Here is an 8,157-nt window from a genome sequence, read left to right as displayed (position 1 = left end):
GGTCAGAGGATGAGTTAGCCTGGTGATGGGTACTAAAGAGGGCACGTTCTGCATGGAACACTGGGTGTTATATGCAAACAATGAATCATGGAACCCTACATCAAAAACTAATGATGTGATGTATGGTGATTAACATAACAAAGTAATAAAAAAAAGAAAAAAAATCCAGCGGCATGGTTTTCCTATCACAGAAAAATAAAAAATGCCAAACACTTGCCGGAACACACCAGTTTTTTGTCCAGGGACTTCCTAAAAGTCTGTAGGCCTTTCCACAGCTCTTCTAGCCCATGCTTGCCACCAGGATATCTAATAAATAAATAAATAAATAAAAGTAGAAGAAGAAATAAGAAATCTGAATAGACACGTTTCTAGTATGGAGATTAAATCAGTAATCTGAAACCACCCAACAAACAAAAGTCCAGGACCAGATGGCTTCACTGGTAAATTCTATTAAACTTTCAAAGATGTTTTAATACCTATCCTTCTCAAACACCTCCAAAAAACTGAACAGGAAGGAACACTTGCAAACTCATTTTATGAGGACATCATTATCCTGATAGCCAAAGAAGACAAGGACACCACACACACACACACACACAAATTGCTGGCCAGTATCCTGATAAATATAGACACAATAATCCTTAACAAAATATTAGCAAATTGAATTCAATAATATATTAAAATGATCAAACAACATGATCAAGTGGGATTCATTCTAGGGATGCAAAGATAGCTCAACATTCAATCATTAAACAACATGATACAGCACATAAACAAAATGAAAGATAAAAATCATGTGATCACCTCAATAGATAAAGTATTTGACAAAATTTGCCATTCATTTATGATAAAAATTCTGAACATAGTGGAACATATTTCAACATAATAAAGGGCATATAGGAAAAAAAACACAGCAAACATCAACTCAGTAGTGAAAAACTGAAAGCTTATCCTCTAAAATGAAGAATAAGACAAAAATGCTCACTTTATTATCTTTTATTTAACATAGTATTGGAAGTCCTAGTCATAGCATTTAGATAAGAAAAAGAAATAAAAGATTTAATTTGGAAAAAATGAAGTAAGAAATGAAGTATTTGCAGATGAGATGATACTATATATAGAAAACGCTAAAGACTCAAACAAAAAAATTGTTAAAACTAGTAAGTAAATTCAGTAAAATTTCAGGATACTAAGTAATATTAAAAATCTGTTGAGTATGGGGCGCCTGGGTGGCTCAGTCATTAAGCGTCTGCCTTCGGCTCAGGTCATGATCCCAGGGTCCTGGGATCGAGCCCCGCATCAGGCTCCCTGTTCGGCGGGAAGCCTGCTTCTCCCTCTCCCACTCCTCCTGCTCTCTCTCTCTGTGTCTCTCTCTGTCAAATAAATAAAATCTTTAAAAAAAAAATCTGTTGAGTTTCTATGTGCTAAAAACAAATTATCAGGAAGAGAAATCAAGGAGGAGAAAAAAGGGCAGAGGAGTAGGGGACCCTATTTCAACTGGTCCCCTGAATTAAGCTGGATATCTACCAAACAATTTTGAACACCCACGAAATCAGCCTGAGATGTAAGAAGGTATATCTGGATCTCTACAAACAGAATCTCCAGCACTTGGTCTTGAGGTATAAAGCGGGATTCTGTGGGCAGACATTGGAAGATAAACAGAAGTGGGGGGAAGCGTCCATAAACTTGTGCCAGGAAGGTGAGATAACACTGGAGCTCAAAGGCCTCCCACTCTGGGGACAGGGCACAGACTCGCAGACTGGAATTAGCAGGGAAAGGACTTTAGGGCAGCCCCCAGACAGAAACCTGGAGCTACAGGTGCATGCATTCAAACTGGGGGTGGCTTGCGGTTTTAGAAGCACAAAGGGCAGAGACATGCCCAGCCCTGGGAGCCACATATGGGAGTGCTGCTGTGGGGCACACAACCCAGGAGTCTGTGGTTTTTAGCAGCACAGACAGAAACAGAGACAGTGTGGCCTGGAAGCTCACTGAAGAACAGATTGCAATCTCTCTGTTCTGAGACAGAGGTTTGGATGCTGTCACTTCTGCTTTGACTGTTGGAAGAGACGTGGAGAGTTGCCAGAGAACAAAAGCCAAAAAAAAACGGGTTTTCACTGAGCCCATCCCCCAGCCCCCAACAGGGGGCAGGGCAACTCTGCCCAAACAGGGTTGCCTGCGTAACAGCACAGTAGGCCCCTCCTCCAGAAGACAGGCTGGAAGAACAAGAGGAAGAGAACCCTAAGACCCCTATAAAACAGGTGCACCTTGCTTGGGTTGTGGTTGAGACTTTGGACCCTGTAAATTCCCTCAACCACCCCTCAACAGAATGACTAAGAGGAGAAATCCCCAACAAAGAAAAGAATCAGAGACTGTGGCCTCTGCCACAGACCTCATGGATATGGATATAACCAGGATGTCAGAAGTAGAATTCAAAGTAACAATTATGAAGTCAATATCTAGGCTTGAGAAAAATATTAGCAACAATATAGAATCTCTAAGAGAAGAAGTGAGATCTAATCAGGCCGACCTTAAAAATGCTATGAATGAAATGCAGTCTACACTGGATACTCTGACTCCCAGGGTAAACAAGGCAGAAGAACGACTTAGTGAGCTAGAAGATAAGATGATAGAAAACAAAGAAACCAAGGAAGCCTGGGAAAAACAGATTGAAGCTCAAGGAATCAGACTGAGAGAGATTAATGACACAATAAACATTACAATGTCAGAATTATTGGGATCCCCGAGGGGGTAGAGAGAGAGGTCTAGAAGAATACTTGAGTAAATCGTAGCTGAGAACTTCCCTAATCTGGGGAAGGAAACAAGCATTCATGTCCAAGAGGAAGAGGACTACTCCCAAGATCAATGAGAACAGACCAACACCCAGACATATAATAGTACAATTCCCAAGTCTTAGATCCAAGGAAACAATCTTGAAAGTGGCGAGGGGGAAGAGATTTCTTACATACAGAGGGAGGAACATCAGAATAATGTTAGACCTGTCCACAGAGACCTGGTAAGCCAGAAAGGCCTGGAAAGACATATTGAGGATACTAAATGAGAAGAACATTCAGCCAAGGATACTTTATCCAGCAAGGCTGTCATTCAGAATGGATGAAGAGACAAGGAGCTTCCAAGACCTGCAGAAACTGAAAGAATAGGTGACCACTAAGCCAACCCTGCAAGAAATATTAAGGGGGGATTCTATAAAAGGAGAAAGACCCCAAGCGTGATATACAACAGAAATTTACAGAGACAATCTATAGAAACAAGGACTTCACAGGCAACATGATGGCAATAAAAATCATATCTTTCAATAATCACTCTCAACGTGAACAGTGTAAATGTTCCCATGGAAGAGCACAGGGTTGCAGATTGGATAAAAAGACATGACCCATCCATATGCTGTCTACAAGAGACTCATTTTGAACCTAAATATACATCCAGACTGAAAGTGAAGGGATGGAGAACAATTTTCCATGCCAATGGACCTCAAAGAAAGCTGGGGTAGCAATTCTCATCTCAAATTAGATTTTAAGCTAAAGACTGTAATAAGAGATACAGAAGGACACTATATCATTCTTAAAGGGTCTATCCAACAAGAAGATCTAAAATTGTAAATATCTATGCCCCCAACATGGGAGCAGCCAACTACAGAAGCCCACTGTTAACCAAAATAAAGAAACATATTGATAATAATACTTTAATAGTTGGGCAACTTAACACTCCACTCTCAGCAAAAGACAGATCATCTAAGCAGAAGATCAACAAAGAAACAAGACCTCTGAAGGACACACTGGACCAGATGGACCTCATAGATATATACAGAACATTCCACCCTAAAACAACAGAATACTCATTCTTCTCGAAGGCACATGGAACTTTCTCCAGAATAGACCACATACTGGGTCACAAATCAGGTCTCAACCGATACCAAAAGATTGAGATTATTCCCTGCATATGCTCAAACCACAATGCCTTGAAACTGGAACTCAATCACAAGAAAAAAATTGGAAAGAATTCAAACACTTGGAAACTAAAGAACATCCTGCTCAAGAATGTTTGGGTCAACCAGGAAATCAAAGAATAACTTAAACAATTCATGGAAATCAATGAGAATGGAAACACATGAGTCCAAAACCTATGGGATACTGCAAAGGCTGTCCTAAGGGGGAAATACATAGCCATCCAAGCCTCACTCAAAAAAAATAGAAAAATCCCAAACACACAAGCCAACTTTACATCTTAATCGGAGAAAGAACAACAAATAAAGCCTAAGCCACACATTAGAAGAGAAATAATTAAGATTAGAGCAAGGGGTGCCTGGGTGGCTCAGTCACTAAGCATCTGCCTTTGGCTCAGGTCATGATCTCAGGGTCTTGGGATTGAGCCCCACATCGGGCTCCCTGCTTCATGGGAAGCCTGCTTCTCCCTCTCCAATTCACCTTGCTTGTGTTCCCTCTCTTGCTGTATCTATTTCTGTCAAATGAATAAATAAATCTTAAAAAAAAAAGATTAGATCAAAGAAAAATGAATTAAAACCAGAAATACAGTAGAGCAGACCAACAAAACTAGAAACTGGTTCTTTGAAATAATTAATAAAATCGATAAACCACTGGCCAGACTTATCCAAAAGAAAAGAGAAATGACCAAAATTAATAAAATTATAAATGAGGGTGGAGAGATCACAACCAACACCAAGAAATAGAAACAATTATTAGAAATTATTATCAATAACTATATGCCAATGAATTAAACAACCTGGAAGAAATGGATGCCTTCCGGGAAACCTATAAACTACCAAGACTGAAACAGGAAGAAACCCAATCTGAATAGAACCAGTAACGAAATGATCAAAAACCTCCCAAAAAAACAAGAGTCCATGGACTAATGTCTTCCCAGGAGAATTCTACCAAACATTCAAAGAAGAAATAATACCTATTCTCCTAAAGCTGTTTCAAAAAATAGAAACAGAAGGAAAACTTCCAAACTCATTCTATGAGGCCAGCATTACCTTGATCCCAAAACCAAGCAAAGACCCCATCAAAAAAGAGAATTACAGACCAACATCCCTGATGACTATGGATGTCAAAATCTCAACAAGATGCTAGGTAATAGGATCCAACAGTACATTAAAAGAATTATCCATCATGACCAGATGGGATTTTTTCCTGGGATGCAAGGGTGGTTCAACATTCCCAAATCAATCAGTGTGATAGAATACATTAATAAGAGAAGAGACAAGAACCATATGACCCTCTCAATTGATTCAGAAAAAGCATTTGACAAAGCACAGCATCTTTCCTGATTAAAACTCTTCAGAGTGTAGGGATAGAGGGAACATTCCTCAATTTCATAAAAACCATCTATGAAAAGCCCACAACAAATATCATTCTCAATGGGGAAAAGCTGAGAGCCTTTCCCTTAAGATGAGGAATATGACAAGGATGCCCACTCTCACCACTATTGTTCAAAATAGTACTAGAAGTCCTAGCATAAAAAGAAGGTATTCAAATTGGCAAAAAAGAAGTCAAACTCTCTCTTTGCAGATAACATGATACTTTATGTGGAAAACCCAAAAAACTCAACCCCCAAATTACTAGAACTCATATAGCAATTCAGTAATGTGGCAGGGTACAATACAATGCACAGAAATCAGTTGCTTTCTTATACACTAACAATGTAACTGTAGAAAGAAGAATTAGGGAATTGATTCCATTTACAATAGCATCAAAAATCCTAAGATACTTTGGAATAAACCTAACCAAAGAGGGAAAGGATCTATACTCTAGAAACTACAGAACACTTATGAAAGAAATTGAGGAAAACACAAAAAGATGGAAAAACATTCCATGCTCATTGATTGGAAGAATAAACATTGTTAAAAGGTCTATATTGCCCTGAGCAATCTATACTTTCAACGCCATCCTGATCAAAATACCAATGGCATTTTTCAAAGTGCTGGAACAAACAATCCTAAAATTTTATGGAAACAGAAAGGACCCTGAATCACCAAAGAAATGTTGAGAAAGAAAAACAAAGCTGGGGGCATAACAATGCCTGACTTGTTCATTTTTCTATTGTGGCTTCTGACCACTCCATATTTTTCTAGGGTGCATCATGCTTGGTTCAAGGCTGATATTTTGGACTCTGTTCATTCACCCACCATCATTCTTGGGACAGAATGACAAGAAGGAGGAACTCACAAAAAAATAAATAAATAAAAAGTACCAGAGGCAGTGTTCTCTCCAACAGAGCTAATTGATATGAATATAAGATGTCAGAGATAGAATTCAAGATATCAGTCATAAAGTGACTATCTAGGCTTGAAAAAAGCATTAGTGACACTATAGAATCTCTAAGGGCAGAAAAGAGATTTAATCAGACTGAACTTAAGAATGAATCATGAAACACTACATCAAAAACTAATGATGTACTGTATGGTGATTAACATAACATAATAAAAAATGCTATGAATGAGATGCAGTCTAAACTGGATACTCGAACAGCTAGGGTCAGTGAGGCAGAAGAGAGAATAAGTGATCTAGAATGTAAGCTGATGGACAGGAAGGAAATTGAGGAAAACAGAGATAGACAACTAGTAACCCATGAAAAAAAGCTTGGAGAGATTAATGATGTCATGAAACATTCCAATGTCAGAATTATTGGGATCTCTGAGAAGGTGGAGAGAGTGAGAGTGCTAGAAGGTATATTTGAGCAAATCAAAACTGAGAACTTCCCTTAATCTGGGGAAGGAAACCGGCATTAGAGTACAGGAGGCAGAGAGGACCCTTCCCAAAATCAATAAAAATAGATCAACATCCTGACATAGAGAAACTAGAAGAATAGGAGAAAAGATGAATGAAACTAAAAGCTGGTTCTTTGAAAGAATTGATAAGATCAATAAACCTCTCGTCAGAACTTTCCAAAACAAAAGAGAAAGGACCCAACATAATAAAATCAGGAATGAAAGGGGAGAGATTACGACTAATACCAAGCAAATAGAGACAATTGTTAAAATTTAATTCCAGGAGCCCACAAATTAGGCAGTCTGGAAGAAATGGATGCATTCCTAGAAACTTACAAACTACCAAGACTGAAACAGAAAGAGGTAGAAAATCTGAACAGAACAATAACCAGCAAGGAAACTGAAGCAGTAATCAAAACCCTCCCAAAAAACAAGTGTCCAGGGCCAGATGGCATCCCAGGGGAATTCTACTAAGCATTTAAAGAAGAATGAATACCTATCTACTGAAGTTGTTTCAAAAAATAAAATAAAATAAATAAAATGGAAGGAACACTTACAAACTCATTCTATGAGGCCAGCATTACCATGATCCCCAAACCAGACCAAGACCCCACTAAGAAGGAGAATTGTAGACCAGTATCTCTGATGAACATGGATGCCAAAATACTCACCAACATACTAGCCAACAGGATCCAAAGTACATTAAAAGGATGATTCACTAAGACCAGGTGGGATTTATTCCTGGACTGCAAGGGTGGTTCAACATTTGGAAATTAACCAATGTGATAGGTCACATTAATAAAAGAAAGGACGAGAACCATATGATCCTCTCAATTGATACAGAAAAAGCATTTGACAAAATACACCATCGTTTCGTGATTAAAACTCTTCAAAGTATAGGGACAGAGGGAACATACCTCAATATCATAAAAGCCATCTATGAAAAGCCCACAGTGAATATCATTCTCAATGGCAAAAACTGAGAATATGTCCCTTAAGTTCAGGAACACGAGAGGGATGCTCACTCTCACCACTGTTGTTCAACAAAGTGCTAGGTGTCCTAGTTTCAGCAGACAACAAAAAGAAATAAAAGGCATTCAAATTCTCAAAGAAGAAGTCAAAGTCTCAATCTTCACAGATGACACAATCTTTTTATTTTTATTTTTTTTTTATTTTATTTTTATTTATTTTATTTTTTTTTTAATTTTTTTATTCTTATGTTAATCCCCTTACATTACAACATTAGTTTTAGATGAAGTGTTCCATGATTCATTGTTTGTGCACAACACCCAGTGCTCCATGCAGAATGTGCCCTCCTAAATACCCACCACCAGGCTAACCCATCCTCCCACCCCCCTCCCCTCTAGAACCCTGTTTGTTTTTCAGAGTCCATCGTCTCTCATGGTTCGTCT

Source organism: Mirounga leonina, unplaced genomic scaffold, assembly GCF_011800145.1.
Source record: "Mirounga leonina isolate KUSES-001 unplaced genomic scaffold, KU_Mleo_1.0 Mir_204, whole genome shotgun sequence".
NCBI classification, from domain to species: domain Eukaryota; kingdom Metazoa; phylum Chordata; class Mammalia; order Carnivora; family Phocidae; genus Mirounga; species Mirounga leonina.
Note: the sequence above shows the minus strand (reverse complement) of the source record.